Here is a 16594-nt window from a genome sequence, read left to right on the forward strand (position 1 = left end):
GTCTCACTCTGTCACCCAGGCTGGAGTGCAGTGGCGTGATCTCAGCTCACTGCAACCTTTGCCTCCTGGGTTCAAGTGATTCTCCTACCTCAGCCTCCCAGGTAGCTGGGATTACAGGTGCACGTCACCATGCCCAGCTAATTTTTGTATTTTTAGTAGAGATGGGGTTTCACCATGTTGGCCAGGCTGGTCTCGAAGTCCTGACCTCAAGTGATCCACCTGCCTTGGCCTCCCAAAGTGCTGGGATTACAGGCATGAGCCACCGTGCCTGGCCAATCACCCTCAATTTATAGGTGAGAAGACGGAGGCTCAGGGAAGGAGATAAGGGGACTTGTCTGAGGCCACGGGCCTGGAGCCCCTGTTTCTGGTGACTTGTCCCCTTCACAGGAAAGGTGTCACCTAGCAGGGCCTCTTGTGGCTCCTTGGGCTCTGCCTGCAGGTATCCCCTCTACTGCCCTGTCTCCACTGTTCCTACCTGTCCACACCTTATCTCCACTTTATCACAGCAGCCCATTTAGTGAGTGCTTTTTGTTTTTGAGATAGGATCTTATTCTGTCACCCAGACTGGAATGCAGGTGTGATCCTAGCTCATCGCAGCCTGGAACTCCTGGGCTCAAGTGATCCTCCCACCTTAGCCTCCCAAGTAGTTGGGACTGCAGGCACGCACCATCACACCTGGCTAATTTTCCTTTTTGTAGAGACAGAGGCTCGCTTTGCTGCCCAGGCTGGTCTCCATCTCTTGGACTTCAGCGATCCTCCTGCCTTGACTTCCCAAAGTGCTGAGATTACAGGCATGAGCTACCATGCCTGGCCTTATTGAGTGCTTACAAGGTTCCAGGCTCTGCGTTAGGCATTTTATATGCAGTAATTCATTTATCTTTCCCTGCCATCTTGTGTGCTGGGTACTAACAGTATCTCCATTTAACAGGTGAGGAAATGAAACTTCAGAAAGTGTCAGGGGTTCTGCCCGTGGGCAGAATTTGGCCCATGTCAACTCATTCTATTTGGCCAGGCAATGTATTTAAACACTGTGACTTGAAATGCCTGATAGGGCATGTGCTTTCCAGTCACAGGCTCCTGGCCTCATTGTACCTGCCTGAGGCATGTGCTGTTCACCTGCCTGCTTCCAGGTGAGTGTTTTGCCCAAGCTTGTAACAGCTGGACAGTGGCCTCCCAGATCTCATGGTCTAGGAACTCCTCTTGATCCTTCAGAGACCAAGTTAAAGACATCTCCTGTGAGAAGCCCTCTGGGATTGCCCCTCTTCAGACAAACTCCATTTCTTTGCTTTCCAAAGACCATGAAGTCATGAGCTGCATCCTTTGTCCTCTCCCTCAACTTATGGTGACCGTTCCCGAGTGACATTTCCCACTGATGGCTTTAAAAGCACATTTGGGGCCGGGCACGGTGGCTTATGCTTGTAATACCAGCACTTTGGGAGGCCAAGGCATGTGGATCACTTGAGCCCAGGAGTTCGAGACCAGCCTGGGCGACATGGCAAAACCCCATTTCTACAAAAAATAGAAAAGTTAGCTGGGCATGGTGGCGCATCCCTGTGGTCTCAGTTACTCGGGAGGCTGAGGTGGGTGGATCACTTGAGCCTAGCCTGGGAGGTGGAGGTTTCGGTGAGCCGAGATCGCATGACTGCACTCAGCCTAGGTAACAGAGTGAGACCCTGTCTCACAAAAAAAAGCTCATTAGGGGCCAGATGTGGTAGCTCATGGCTATAATCCCACCACTTTGGGGGGCCAAGGTGGGAGGATTGCTTGAGTTCAAGACCAGCCTTGGCAACAAAGCAAGACCTTGTCTCTACAAAAAAGTATCCAAGTGTGATGGCATGCACCTGTGGCCCTAGCTACTCAGGAGGCTGAGGCAGGAGGATCACTTGAGCCTAGGAGTTTGAGACTGCAATGAACCATGGTCATGCCACTACACTCTAGCCTGGACAACAGAACAAGACCCTATCTCTGAAAATTAAAAAAAACAAAAAACAAATTTAAGACACATGGGGGGCAGGAAGGACACAGGACCTTGGCTGCCCATGTCCTGTTAGAACCCAAGTATCCTAACAGTGGGTCCTGCCTGTCATTTAATACACTTCTTGCAGTCTGCACAGTCATCACGATGAGGTTGGTGCTAGCGTTCCCATTTACAGAGGCAGAGACTGAGGCTTGGAGATGGAGAATCACCTATCCAGAGTCACTACTGGGTTTGGAATCCAGGCCTGTGGGGTGTGAAACTGAGGTCCCCCCAGCACTCCTGCTGCAGGGATGTGGCATCCCCCCCAGGGTGTAGCTGGGGCATGCTGGGACCTGCACCCTCTCCTCTCCGCCACACTGGGCCTTGCTAAGCCTTGGAGAGCCCCCTAGACCTACCTGCAGTGACTTGTTCCAGGAAGTGCATCCTGGCCAGGGGTGGGTGAGTCATTCAGCAACCCCAGTGTGTTGTTCTTGGCCCCACAAGGGCTTTGTCTGGGGGAGGTGGTGCAGCCTAGTGTGTGCGTATGTGTGTGCAGACCTGAAGGCTCCAGGGCTGTGGCTGCTCCAGGGTGTGAGCTGGAGGGGCCCTTGCAGAATGATGATCATCACCGCTGGTGTTGGGGCCGACTCTGTAGTCGCCTCACACCCCACCCTGTGAAGAGGGTGTGGTCATTGTTCCTGTTTTACAGATGAGGAAACCGAGTCACTGAGGGGTTAAGTTGCTTGCCCACCCAGAAAATGGTGGAGCTGGGATTTGAACTTGTGATGTCTGGGCCCAGAGCTGGTGCCCTGCACCCCATTGGTCCATTCTATGCCCTCCCTGACCCCCGGACCTGCTCTCTGGGAGGTGAGAGTCCTTGTAGGGTGCCCAGGCATTCTCAGTGTCTTCCGTCTTGATTATTTCAAAGCTGGGATTTTGTGCCGTCTGTAGTCAGTTCCCCTCAGCGCCTCCTCCTCCAGGGTGGACACCTCCTTTCCTTGACCCTGAAGGGCCATCACCCTCAGAGGCTGACATTCCAGTCTCCACCAAGGGCTTGGATCTCCACCAAGCCCTTCTCCCGGGGCCTGTTCCAATGCCCGGCGTAGGTCTGAGGGGCCCAGGCAGCCGGGGGCTCGGAGAGCTTTGGTTTCTCTCCTGGTCTCTCCCCCAGGACCCCACTGCTCCCCTGAGGCAGGTGTTTGAGGCCTCCCCCGACCCCAGGCTGGCCTGAACAGTGACCATCCAGACGCAGCAGCCAGTCAGGGTGACCTGGCCATGTGGCGCCCCTGGGCTGTCTGTTCCTCACCCACCCGCGCTGCCTCCAAAGGGTCCATGGAGTGGAGAGGGCTGAGGTGGGACAAGGATATTGGGTGGCCCCACGGGAATGCTGGCATGGGGTTCTGCCCCTGTGGGAGGAGCCACACCACTCGCCAGAGGCCCAGCCCCCAGAGAGGGCAGGCTGCCTGCTGCCCAGGTGACTTGGTGCTGGTGTGGACATTGCCTGTGGCCTGGGCTGGCCCGAGGGGTCCGGTGCAGGAAGTGACCTGGGGATACCAGCGATCCCCCTCAGCCAGCTTTCCGACTGGATCCTGGCCTCTCAGCCCTACCTTTGAGCCGCCTGAGAAAGAGGCATTTGCTCCACAGACGGAGCCAGCCTGTGCCCCAGGCCCTTGGTGCCCAGCCACAAAAATGTACGCATGACCATGCTACAACACATGTGTTTCATGGCACAAAAGCCCACATTTTTCATGCTGCGCTATATAAACGAAGTTTTCAGTTATGCTTTTATATTGATCGTTATAACATTGTGAGGTTTTAATAAGAATTGCACCTCTCTTTTATTGTAGCTAAGCCCCTTCTGTGACATGTCTTAGCTGTGTGACCATGGGCAAGTCTCTTAGCCTTTGTAAGCCTCAGAGACAGCCAGGCACAGTGGCTTCCACCCATAATCCCAGCACTTTGGGAGGCCAGGGTGGGAGGATCACTTGAGCTGGGAACTACACAGGGAGACCACGTCTCTAATTTACTAGATATTATTAAAATAATACCTTTTTGAGATCTTAACGTTATTTTGAATTGTTCCAAGATGGCTTCTCAGTGACCTCAGAATAAAATCCAAACTCCTTGTCATGGCCTGCAAGAGGCTGCATGATCTGGTCACATTCAGTCTCTCTCCCTCTTTTTTTTTTTGAGACAGTCTCACTCTGTCGCACAGGCTGGAATGCAGTGGTGCAATCTCGGCTCACTGCAACCTCCGCCTCTCGGGTTCAAGCAATTCTCCTGCCTCAGCCTCCTGAGTAGCTGGGATTACATGCGCCCACCACCACGCCAGGCTAATTTTTGTATTTTTAGTAGAGACAGGGTTTTGCCATGTTGGCCAGGCTGGTCTCGAACTCCTGACTTCAGGTGATCTGCCCACCTCAGCCTCCCAAAGTGCTGGGATTACAGGCGTGACCCACCACGCCCGGCTTAAAATAATATCTTTAAAGTTCAAAAAAAAATTAAACCTCAGAGAGTCTGACTGAGTCAGTGAGCCGGCACGGGCAGGTTCATGAGAGGCTTTGCTTGCTAGAAAACTGTTTGGATTTGATGGAAAATGATGAGGGCCCACGCTAAAGCAGAGGAGGAAAGCTCCGGAACTCTCAGGAGGGATTCCGAGCATGGAGCGGAAGAGCGTCGGCCACCTGAAAAGCCAGCCGGTAGAGTGATCTCAGCTCACTGCAACCTCCGCTTCCTGGGCTCAAGCGATTCTCCTGCCTCAGCCTCCTGAGTAGCTGGGATTACAGGCGCGCACCACCATGCCTGGCTAATTTTTGTATTTTTAGTAGAGACGGAGTTTCGACACATTGGCCAAGTTGGTCTGGAACTCCTGACCTCAAGTGATCCACCCACCTCGGCCTCCCAAAGTGTCGGGATTATAGGTGTGAGCCACTGCACCCGGTTGAAAAGCCAGCTTTGCTTGTGAGGAATGGAGTGGTCCAGGACAGACTCAACACTTAGTGCTCAGCGGTGAGCGGGAATCACGGGGCAGCTGACAGAGCCAGCCCTGCTGTGCCAGGCACTGTTTTCAGCTTGTCAATCCTCGTAACATCCCACGAGGGAGGTGCTATTTCTATCTCCATCTTACAGGTGAGGAAACTGAGGCATAGAGAGGGTAAGTAACTTACCCAGGATCACACAGTTGGACATGAGGATATGAATCCACGTTCTTTCCATCACATATTGCCTTGGTAGAGAGCTGTGATCTCTTCAGGGAGCTTGTGTCTGGTGCAAGAATACAGTGACCAAATTCAAAGAAAATTCAGTTACAGGTGGGACACGGTGGCACACGCCTGTAATCCCAGCACTTTGGGAGGCCTAGGTGGGTGGGTCACTTGAGCCCAGGAGTTCCAGACCAGCCTGGGCAATATGCGAAACCCCATCTCTACCAAAAAAAATACAAAACTTTGCCAGGGGTGGTGGTGCATGCCTGTATTCCCAGCTACTCAGGAGGTGGAAGGATCACTTGAGCACAGGAGGTCAAGGCTGCAGTGAGCCATAATCGTACCACTGCACCCCCTCCTGGGAAACAGAGCAAGACTCTGTCTCAAACAACAGCAACAACAACAAAAAACAGAAAATTCAGTTAGATGGCTGTTTCTAAAGGGGGCCCTTTAGCTGGGCATGGTAGTGCGTGCCTGTGGTCTCAGCTACTTGGGAGGCTGGGGTGGGAAGATTGCTTGAGCCCAGGAGTTCAAGGCTGCAGTGAGTCGAGATTGCACCACTGCACTCCAGCCTGGGTGACAGAGTGAGACCCTGTCTCTGCAAAATAAAATGTACAAAAAATTAAAAGGGATCCCAGGTCTGAGGGGTCAGGAGTGGCCTCTGAGGAGGGGCCGTGGAAGCTGAGAGCTAGATGATGAGTAAGTGTCGGTGTGGAGTCAGAAGAAAGAGTGCTCCCGGCCAAGGGAACTGCCATTGCAAAATCTCTGCAACGCACCTGAGCTTGGTGCTTGAGAAATCGCTAGTCCAGCGTGGGCTGCCTGCATGAGCCAGGGCAGAGTGGAGAGAGAGAAGGTCTGGGAGGTAGCAGGGACCAGATTGTGCAGGGTCTCAAGGCCACACAGAGGAATTTAACACTATTCTAAGGGCGATTCTTGTAGCAGGGGAGTGACTTGGCCAAATTTGCTGCACTTGGCAAGAAACCGGGCTCGTTCTCTGCTCTGAGCTCAGGCTGGCATTCAGGGTCTGTGACATCTTAGGACTTGAACACCAGAGCTGAGCAGGGCACGTGGGTGCCCTCCAGGCTGCAGGTTTGGTTGTTTGGAATGTTTCCTCCCCTGGAAATATCTAATGCTGTGCCCTGAGCTCTCTGGAATCCTCCCCTTGCCAGGTCTCAGGGCCCTTGTCCGGTCAGAGGAAAGAAAAGAGGCTCCAGAAAGGGGCCCAGGTCTTCCAGACAAATGTCCCTGAGACCCCGCTGGAGGGGGCAGCCATCAGCCCAGCGCCTGCTTGCGGAGGGCCCCTCACATCTGGAGATGGTTTCAGGCATGTGCGGAAGTGAAAGTGTGAAATGGGGCTGGAGCCCTGCGGGCTGCGGACCTCGGAAGTGCACAGAGGCCACAGCAGGTGTCCCCTTGGCCCGGGCCAGCTTCCTGCTGACCGTGCCAGGCCGGCCCTCCTCCTGGCTCACGTGCCCAGAGGCACAGAGCAGCCTCACTAATTTGTTGTAAACCACTGTTTGTTTTCTGCCGCCAAAACATCTTGTTCACGAGGTGTCATTTTGATTAATTTTTCTGATGGAGAAGAATGCGGTGCTTCCCAGGGAAGCTCTTTGGCTGACAGCAAAGCTGACTGGGCCAACTCCTGACTCCTGCACAGAGCGGTGCTGCCCTGGGGGAGGGAAGCTTGGCTGGGACTTGGGGCTGCCTGGCCCACCTGTTCACCCCTACCCCCACCAGGGCATCAGAGGCCTGGGGAGACCGTGCTTGCTGAGACCTTCCCAGAAAGAAAGATGGGCAGAGGGGCTGGAGGGGAGCCAGGGTGGCTTTGGAGCAAAGCAGAGCCAGGACAGGCAGGGTGTGAGATGTCACCTGGTCCCACAGTTGCAGCGCTCCCAGGGTGATCTGGTAACAGCAATGAGTGAGTGAGTCTTCTGGGCATGAGACAGGAGGGAGTGGTGGGGACTGTGGCGAATTGCAGACCCCATGCCTCACGTACAGGAGTGGAACTTTGCCTGGCACCAGCCTTGCATAAATGGCGGCCAGTGGTCACCAGGTTTTCCTATATGGGGGAGAAAGCTGGACATTTGGAGGGTTTTTTTTTTGTTGTTTTTTGTTTTATGAATCTTCCCATGTCAAAAAGTCAGTATTTTTCTAACTGTTGAATACTGTGTGGAAAAACATGTTGTGGCTGGAGCAGTGGCTCACACCTGTAATCCCAGCACTTTGGAAGGCCAAGGCAGGAGGATCACTTGAGCCCAGGAGTTCGAGACCAGCCTGGGCAACACAGTGAGACCCTGTCTCTATTCTAAAAAATTAAAAATAATAAAACTGTGTTGTACCATGGGCTGCACCCAGCATAGCACTAGCTCTGGACTTTAGGCTGATGACCTGTACCTCTTTGTCCCCTCCACTGTGGAGGATTTGAGACCAGGGAGGAGTAGAGCGGCATCTTCTCCACTTTTATGTACCAGCCCTGATTGGAACTCTTCAACTCTAAACAGCAACATGACTAACAGCCAATAGTTATATTGAGCCCCTACTGTATATGAAGGGCTTTCTGTGCCTCATCTCAATTTCCTGTAACAACACCAGAGGCAGATGCTATTACTCTAGTTTATAAAGAAAGGACCTGAGGCTCAGAGAGGGCTGTTCACTTGCTCAGAGTCACACAGTGTAACTGGCAGAGCTGGGATTTGATCCAGCTTTGACCTTGGTCAGCTGGTCAGGTGTGTCTCTACCTCCCTCTGTGAGCTTCCCAAGGGCAGGGACTGAAACTTCAACTGCCAAGGCTGCAAACTCGAGATCTTTGGGCTAGTTCTGCCTCAACCACACTTGCTCTTCGGCCAGCGTGGTATATGGATATATTTAACTTGAGTTAGTTGCCAAAAAGCAAATTTCATGTGAGATTTTGAGGATGAGAGGGGAGGAAGTTCCTTCTGACAGCAAGTAGTTTTTATCTTGGGGGGGTTGCTGTTTGTTGAGGCCTATCTGGAAGCACCCCAACTTTGCCCTTGTGGCTTCTCATGAAGAAGCGGAGGTTTGAGTGGGCCCCTGAGCGGCGTCCCTGCCCAGCCAGCATCTGGCCTACCGTGCTCACTCTTGGTGCCTGCTGGTGTGTTTGAGTTTCCCCCCCAGTAGAGCACATAGTAGGTGTTCAATAAATAGTCATCAGCGGATGTTCTGAAGGCTTCTTGCCTGCCTCCCAGATTTCTTAAGGGGCGTGTCCAGGCACTGGAAGGCTGGAGAGGATTTTCAAGGCTGTAAGGGAGGTAATGAGGCCATGGGCGGGGCTGCCCTGCCCGGGCTGCCTGTAGGAGTCGTCAGTGCCAGGCTCAGCGTGCTCCCCTCCCCCAGCGACCCCCCAGCTCCTGCCCCTTGCCTCCTCTCCCCTTCCTGCCCAGCCCTGCAAGTGGTGGGGGTGCTGGGTCTCTCCCCTGCAGAATCCCCCTGCAGGAGGTGACTCGGGGAGGAGGCTGACAGCTCAGCTTTATCTGGTGGTGGAGGCTGGGTAAGACGCAAACAAGAAGGGAGAGGAAATTGTGAGGCGCCTTCTCCCGGCCCTGAACCAGCCGCTGCTTCTCCTGCTGCCCCCATCAGCCCTTGCGGTAAAAATGCAGCAGGAGCAGATAGCAAATATGAGGACCACGACTGTGGAGGGCCGAGGGGTGCCGGGTCCCAGCCCCCACCTACCAGCCCCCTCCCCACGGCTCCCAGGGACCTCCCGGGTTTGTTTCCTTCAAGGTCTTTGGTGGAGTGCTATAGGGGGACGGAGGGTTCCTGGCAGGCTGGTTTGGGAATCAAATTGTGTTTTTCAGGCATTTCATTCTTGCTGAGATTTTTGAGGATGAGAGGGGAGAAAGTTCCTTCTGACAACAAGAAGTTTTCATTTGTGGGGGGTGCTGTTTGTTGGGCCCTATGTGGAAGCACCCCAACTTTGCCCTGGTTGGTGGGACCCTCAACATGCCCTTCTCTCAAGCAGCACCACTGTCAGGGGCATCCCCTGTGGCAGCAGTGCCCTGGGCCCAGCCCTGCCATCCTGGGGTTGTTGGACATTGTTTGCGGCCTTTGCACATGCCGGTTCCCCTCCCTGGAAAACCCTTCCCGCTCCCCACCTGGCAATGTTCGTTATTGTTCAAAGCCCCAGTCACACGGTCCCACCCCTGGGAAGCCGCCTGGGTTCCCCCAGCCAGCCTTCCTCTGGGGTCCCCTAACCCAAACCCTTGTTCATTCCCTGGCGGGCACATGGCCTCGTCTGCATTTTCTCCTGTTGTTCCCCTAGCCTGAGAGCTGCTCAAGGGTGGGGCCTGTGTCTTGTCTTTGCCATGGTGATGAGAGTTCTGATGCTGCTGGAGTGTTCTGGGCTGTCTTTGGGCCGCCACAAGCAGCACTTACCTGCCCTACTTGGTTCATCCCCAGGCCACCCGGTACGGAGTAACTGTCTCCATTCTGACTCTTCAGGTGAGGAAACCGAGGATCAGAGGAGTTAGAACATTTTAACAAAGCCAGGGCCTGGCCCATTTGATTCCAGAGTCCCACATTCTTCACACCCCAGGAATTGAAATTCAAACACTCACTGAGACCAGGCAAGGCCCTGAGTGATGCAGAGAGGCCAGGTTGGGGCTGTGACTGGCAGGGGAGGCGGGGCCCTCAGCTGCAGCCTGGAACAGAGACCAGAGTGGCCAGGCCTTGCGCTTTTTGTGGCTTTGTGTGTGTGTGTGTGTTTTCTTTTTTCTTTTTTATAGTTACACTCTGTTGCCCAGGCTGGAGTGCGGTGGCCTGATCTTAGCTCACTGCAACCTCTTCCTCCCACGCTCAAGCAGTTCTTCTGCCTCAGCCTCCCAAGTAGCTGAGACTACAGGCGCCCGCCACCATGACTGGCTAATTTTTGTATTTTTAGTAGAGATGAGGTTTCACCATGTTAGCCAGGCCGGTCTTGAACTCCTGACCCCAAGTGATCTGCCCACCTTGGTTTCCCAAAGTGTGGGATTACAGGTGTGAGCCACCGCACCCGGCCAAGGCCTTGCACATTTTAAAAGAGCGGATGCAGATTTTCTGTGAAATCAACTGATTTTGAAAACAGGTCTGAGAGGCTTAAATAAATCTCCTCAGGGCCCTTGGTTCAGGGGCCTGCATCTGGGCCTTGGCAATGATCTGCAGTGACCGGGCAGCACCCAGAGGACCCAGGACATGAACCCGTGGGTGGGTACCCACCTCTCCCTGCCCAGCCTGGCATTTGAGTCTCCTCAGTGGGGGACATCATCAAGGATATGAGGGGTGCCAGGGCCCACGGCTGGTCTGGGTTCACTTCGCAAAAGGGGTTCTGGGTGAGTGCCAAGGGAGGCAGTTGGTGGGATCCCTCTACACCCCCCACATTCTTTCCACCTGGCACTCCTACTTTTTGAGCCAAACAGATGATGTTTTCTTAGTCTTACATGAAGTGTCAATGAATGCGGCTAACAACATCCCCTTTCTTTTTTTTTTTTTTTTTTTTTGAGTTGTAGTCTTGCTCTGTCACCCTGGCTGGAGTGTAGTGGTGTGATCTCAGCTCACTACAACCTCTGCCTCCCGGGTTCACCCAATTCTGCCTCAGCCTCCCGAGTAGCTGGGACTACAGGCACATACCACCATGCCCAGCTAATTTTTGTATTTTTAGTAGAGACAGGGTTTCGCCATGTTAGCCAGGCTGGTCTCGAACTCTTGACCTCAAGTTATCTGCCTGCCTCAGCCTCCCAAAAGGATTACAGGTGTAAGCCACCTCACCCAGCCAACACCCCCCTTTCTAATCGGAATGTCACCTTCAGGTCACTCATCATAGAGAAACTCTGTCCCTCGCAGCTCCTCATATCATAATGCAAACCCCATTCGCCCTTAAGATTGCGGATCCAGTTCCTGTAGCATTTGGAGGGGGATAATCAAGAGCAAGGAGGCAGACCAGGCCTCGCAACCTCAGCACTGTGGACATTTGGGGCCAGGTCCTTCTTTGCTGTGGGGACCATTTTGTGTACTGGGGGATGTTTTGTGCACTGGGGGGTGTTTTGTGTACTAGGGGATGTTTTGTATACTGGGGGTGTTTTGTGTACTGAGGATGTTTTGTGTACTGGGGGTGTTTTGTGTACTGGGGGGTGTTTTGTGTACTGGGGCTGTTTTGCGTACTGGGGGGTGTTTTGTGTACTGGAGGGTGTTTTGTGTACTGGGGATGTTTTGTGTACTGGGGGTGTTTTGTGTACTGGGGGGTGTTTTGTGCACTGTGGATGTTTTGTATACTCGGGGATGTTTTGTGCACTGGGGGGTGTTTTGTGAATTGCGGGATGTTTTGTGCAGTGGTGGGTGTTTTGCCGCATCTCTAGCCTCACTCGCTAGATGCACCCTCCCCGCAGTGTAACAACCAAAAAGGAGTCCATAAATTGCCAGCTGTCCCCTGGGGGCAAAATTGCCCCGAGTTAAGGACCACTGGCCTAGAAGAATGACAGCTGTCAAGACTGGGTGATGGTACATGGGGACTCATCACAGTCCCCTCATTGCTTTTATATGTTTCCTATAAATATGAAAAAGTTTCCTTATAAATATGGAAAAGAATACAAAGTTAAAAAATACATGAAAGCAGGAATTCTGGAGCCAAACAGTCCCGGGTTTTGTATCTTGGTGGTGCTGCTGGCCGGCTCCATGGCCTTGGGAGAGTCTCAACCTCCCACTCTGTGAAATGGGTGGCAGTTCTCCAGCCTCAAGGCCTCAGGTCGAGGATTTGAACGTGCATGATTTGCTTTCCATTTGGCAGCTTCTATGTAGCAGTATTCTGATGTGGGCGCTGTTCTAGCAGCTGAGGCGCATAAGTTATGGAGAGTGGCGTGCTTTGTTGAGTATTCACGTGAGGCAGGCACCCGGACGCTCTGCGCTGACCTCATTACTCACCTGCTCAGCTGCTGTGTAGTGAGGCAAGTTGCTATCATTGGCCCCATTTTATAAAGAGCAACTGAGGCAGCAGGAGGTGGAGCTTCTCCCCACAGTCAGCGGGAGGAGGTAGAAGAGGTGTCCCCAGGCTGCCTGGCTCCAGAGCCTGCAGTCCTGAGCTCCAGGCTGCCCGAAGGGATTCACTTATGCACTTGGCACAGTGCTAGCACATAGTAGGTGCTCAGTTAGGGTGGGCTGCGAGGATTGCTTTTGTAGACAGCTCTCTCTGGAGGGGCTGATTGTTTCAAACCCCCCCACCATGCGGCACCCTAGGTGTGTCTCTGACGTCTTCAAGGCTGCCAAAGCCAAGTCCTGAAGCTGCTGTTTACAGAATAACCTGTCGCCTGCTTCCTGCCATGCGCTGATGTCGGCCACCACGGATCTTGCCTGCAGGAATTGAATGGAGTGGCTCACTCGCCTCTGAGCTGCTGCCCATCTGGGTCAGCCCCTCCACACTGCTCATGCCAGGAGCACGCTGGTGCTCAGGGGTGGCCGGGTTCGTGGTGTGTCTCAAGCGATGCTGGGTCATGAGGGGTTGGGCTAGCCACGCCCACCTGGGCACACCCGCCGGGGGTGTCTTGGGTCCCCCTTTGGGTCCCACCTCTCCCACTTCCTCCCATCTTCAGCCCTCCATTCCATCTTGACCACTGGGGGAGGGGCCCAGGCAAGGCCCCACCCTCACCCCCAGCCCTGCTTGGTGGAGATTTCGGCCTCTAGCTCTGCATCCCCAACAGTTCTGTTTTCTGCTGTCTCTCTTCCCATCTCCATCTCTGTTGGTATTCTGGTCTGTCTCCATCTTTGTGTCACTGCCTGGATCCATGTCTCTTGCGTTCATCTTGCTTGTCTCTGCCTCTCTCCATGTGTCTCTGCATCCCTATCTGTGCCACTCCGTCTCCTTGTCTCTCCTGCCTGTCTCTGTCCCATGTCTCTCTGTGTGTCACCTACACAATCACAAACCTTCACTGTGCCCCCTGTCCCCCAGGCCACAATCCTTTCATCCCCCTTCACGCCCCACCCCCAACTGCATCTCTGGCTCCTCCAAGAGACCTTCCTGGGACCCCTTCCTCCTCAGACTGGAAGGGGAAGGGGAAGGGTGTGGGCTGGCGGGGACAGGATAGGTCTGAGTCTGTCTGCCGTCCACCAGCCTGGCCGGCCCAGGCTGGGCCGTGGGCACCCATTGCCCTTCTCTGAGCCCTGATGTCCACATCAGGGCATAAGTGCGCCCACAGGAGGGCCCCCCCAGGGACACTTTTGACTGCGTCACTAGAGAGCAACACTTGGTACGCAGGAACTGTTAGTAACAACAGCCATGAACCTGAGGATGAATAAATGGAGGACCTGGGTCCCCGCCTGGGCTTAGGGTCTCTGTGGAGAATAAAACTCACAGGCAGAAACTATCAGCGGATAATAACAAGGTGGGCTGCATGCATCTCACTTCCATGCCTCACAGAGAAAAAGAGGAACGAGCTCAAGGGAAGCTGCAGAGGACAGGCTAGGAAAGGCCTGCGGGAGGGAAGAGCCTGGCCTATGTGTGGCATTCGCAGCACAGCCCACGACAGGCTGCTGGGTCGCAGGCATTCCTGAGCGAGGTTGGGCCCGGCAGGGGATGGCAGGTGTGGTCAGTGTCGGAACGCAGGTTCTGGAATCAAGCAGTGTGCAGAGGTGAGTCGTTTGTCAGTGCAGACTCCTGCCTGCTGCCTGCAGCTGTGGATTGGGTCTGGAAAAGGTGCAATCCCTTTGATGCCCACGGAGCCTGGGAAGTACTTGGCTCTGTTCCTGGTCAACTTTCTGCTGGGAAAATAAACCGTGTCTCATTAGGCAGTGAGTTCATCCCGATGCCTGTTCTGGCTGATAACATCACACCTTGTCATGCTGCCAGGCCCAAAGTCAAGGTCAAAGTTCCTGTTACTTAGGGAATCCTAATAATTAACCTGGGAACCTCAGCTGGAGAAGGAGATGCTGGTTTTTAAATGGAGTGAGAAGCTGGAGCAGGGAGGTGGCTGTTTCGGGGCTGGGCATCCCCAAGTGCCAATTTCGAGGTGCCACCCTGACCAGGATTGGTGATCACAGTCTTCCAGCCTCCTTGTCCCTTTTGTGTCTGGTAGCTCTTTGCTGGCCTGGACCTGGCTCCAGAGGCCTTGGGCAGTGCCCCTGGAAGTGTGTGCATTGGTACAGGGCAGGAGGGGCTCAGATGACAGCAGTCAGTGCCTGGAGAGACATGGGGGCGCTGCTTGCAGGGCTGCCTGCCAGCATCTTTGTGCCTGACATGTGGCCTCCTATAAGCTCTCACTCTCTGGCCAGCAGTCATTTATTGAGCACCTACTGTGTGCCAGGCCCTCTGATTGATTGATTGATGAGTCACATCACTTAGTGGCTGAGAGATGTTCTGGCACTTGTAATTTTCAAGCCTCCTTGTAAGTTAAACATTGAAGCAGTATCAGAACTGGCTCCCATAACTGTGATTTAGTTTAAATGTTCATATTTTGAAACTGAATGCATTTAATTACTTAAAATGCAACATTATAACATTGTACGTTTGTGCTGTTCACAGGCTAATGACGGCATTTTAGAAGCGTATGAATTCAGGGAGCCCTGTTCAGAATGAAATGAGCCTTCACTCATTGAGCAGTATTTTCTTCCTTTTTTTGAGACAGAGTTTCGCTCTTGTTGCCCAGGCTGGAGTGCAATGGCGCGATCTCAGCTCACCACAACCTGGGCCTCCCGGGTTCAAGCAATTCTCCTGCCCCAGCCTCCCGAGTAGCTGGGATTACAGGCATGCGTCACCACGCCTGGCTAATTTTGTATTTTTAGTGGAGACGGGGTTTCTCCATGCTGGTCAGACTGGTCTTGAACTCCGGACCTCAGGTGATCCGCCTGCCTCAGCCTCCCAAAGTGCTGGGATTACAGGCTTGAGCCACCTCACCCAGCTGAACGCTATTTTCTAAGCACTTTCCATTATATGAGCATAATGCCCTATGAGGTAGGAGCAATTATTAGCCCCCATTTTTAGATGAGAAAACAGAGGCACAGAGAGGTTAGTAACTTGGCCAAGGTCACACAGCTAGAAAGGGGGACCGCTGCCATCTGAGGGATTTGGAAATGGGACAGTTTACTGCGCTGGATGAAGGGACCCTGCTCTCAATGCTAGCAGCTCTGGGGCTTTGGTGGGGGATGTCAAAGTGCAAATTCGAGGTCCTCTGTGACCCCCACCTCCACTCCCACCCTTATTCCCATAAGCAACATGAGTCTCACTGAGGGAATGGGCAGGTAGTGGGAAGCCCCTAAGGCTTTGTGCCCCGAGAAGTGAGTTATTTCCCATCAGAAGTCCCCCATTTCTGGTTCTGTTGAGAATGCCCATGGTGGGGTGAGGGTGGGCGGCTCAGCCAGCAGGATATTCTCCTCTTTCCCTCTGTCTCTAGGGCTCTTGTGCCTGAAGACCACCCCACAGTGTTGCTGCCTGGAGCTTCCTTCCATCCACCTCCATGCCCGTCCCGTCCCCGCACAGTCCCCTCTTAGCCTGCTTGTCTGCTCCGGGAGCTGCCAAGAACTAGCGACTCCAGCCCCTGGGCCAGGTTTAACTCTGCTGCCAAACCTCCACCCCATCTTCATTCATTCATTCATTCATTCATTCAAGTTAATACAGTAATCCCTGGTATCCATGGGGCTTGGCTCCAGGAACCCCTTTCAGTTATCAAAAATCCATGGGTGCTTGAGTCTCTAATACAGAGACTATATAGAGAGAATTTGCATATAACTTACATACATCCTTCCATATACTCTAAATCATCTCTAGATTACTTATAATACCTAATACAAAGTAAATGCTGGACGGGCATGGTGGCTCACACCTGTAATCCCAGCACTTTGGGAGGCCGAGGTGGGTGGAGCATCTGAGGTCAAGAGTTTGAGACCAGCCTGGCCAACATGGTGAAACCCTGTCTGTACTAAAAATAGAAAAATTAGCCAGGCATGGTGGCAAGCGCCTGTAATCTCAGCTACTCAGGAGGGTGAGGCAGGAGAATCACTTGAAACCAAGAGCCAGAGGTTGCAGTGAGCCAAGATCGTGCCATTGTGCTCCAGCCTGGGTGACTGAGTGAGACTCTGTCTCAAAAACAAAAAAACAAAGTAAATGCTATATAGATAGCTGTTACACTGTATTGTTTGGGGAATAATGACCAAAAATCAGAACATGTTCAGTACAGATACAACCATCCTTTTTTTTTTCTTGAATTTTTTTTTTTTTTTTTTTGGTGAGACAGTCACTCTTTCGCCCAGGCTGGAGTGCAGTGACACAGATCATAGCTCACTGCAGCCTCAAACTTCTGGGCTCGAGCAATCCTACCACCTCAGCCTCCTGAGTAGCTGGGACTACAGTGATGTGCCACCACGCCTGGCTAACTTTTGTATTTTTTGTAGGGACAGGCTCTTGCTCTTATTATTATTATTATTATTATTATTATTATTATTATTATTATTATTATTATTG

The 16594-nt window shown here is 53.1% G+C and overlaps 1 protein-coding gene across 3 annotated transcripts in view; it reads left to right on the forward strand.

The window, feature by feature from the left end:
* Nucleotides 1–16594, forward strand: part of BCAS4 (breast carcinoma amplified sequence 4) — an 82066-nt gene that overhangs the window by 47241 nt on the left and 18231 nt on the right. The gene's annotated exons all lie outside the window — the stretch shown is intronic.

This window comes from Gorilla gorilla, chromosome 21 (assembly GCF_029281585.2).
Source record: "Gorilla gorilla gorilla isolate KB3781 chromosome 21, NHGRI_mGorGor1-v2.1_pri, whole genome shotgun sequence".
Classification (NCBI taxonomy): Eukaryota; Metazoa; Chordata; class Mammalia; order Primates; family Hominidae; genus Gorilla; species Gorilla gorilla.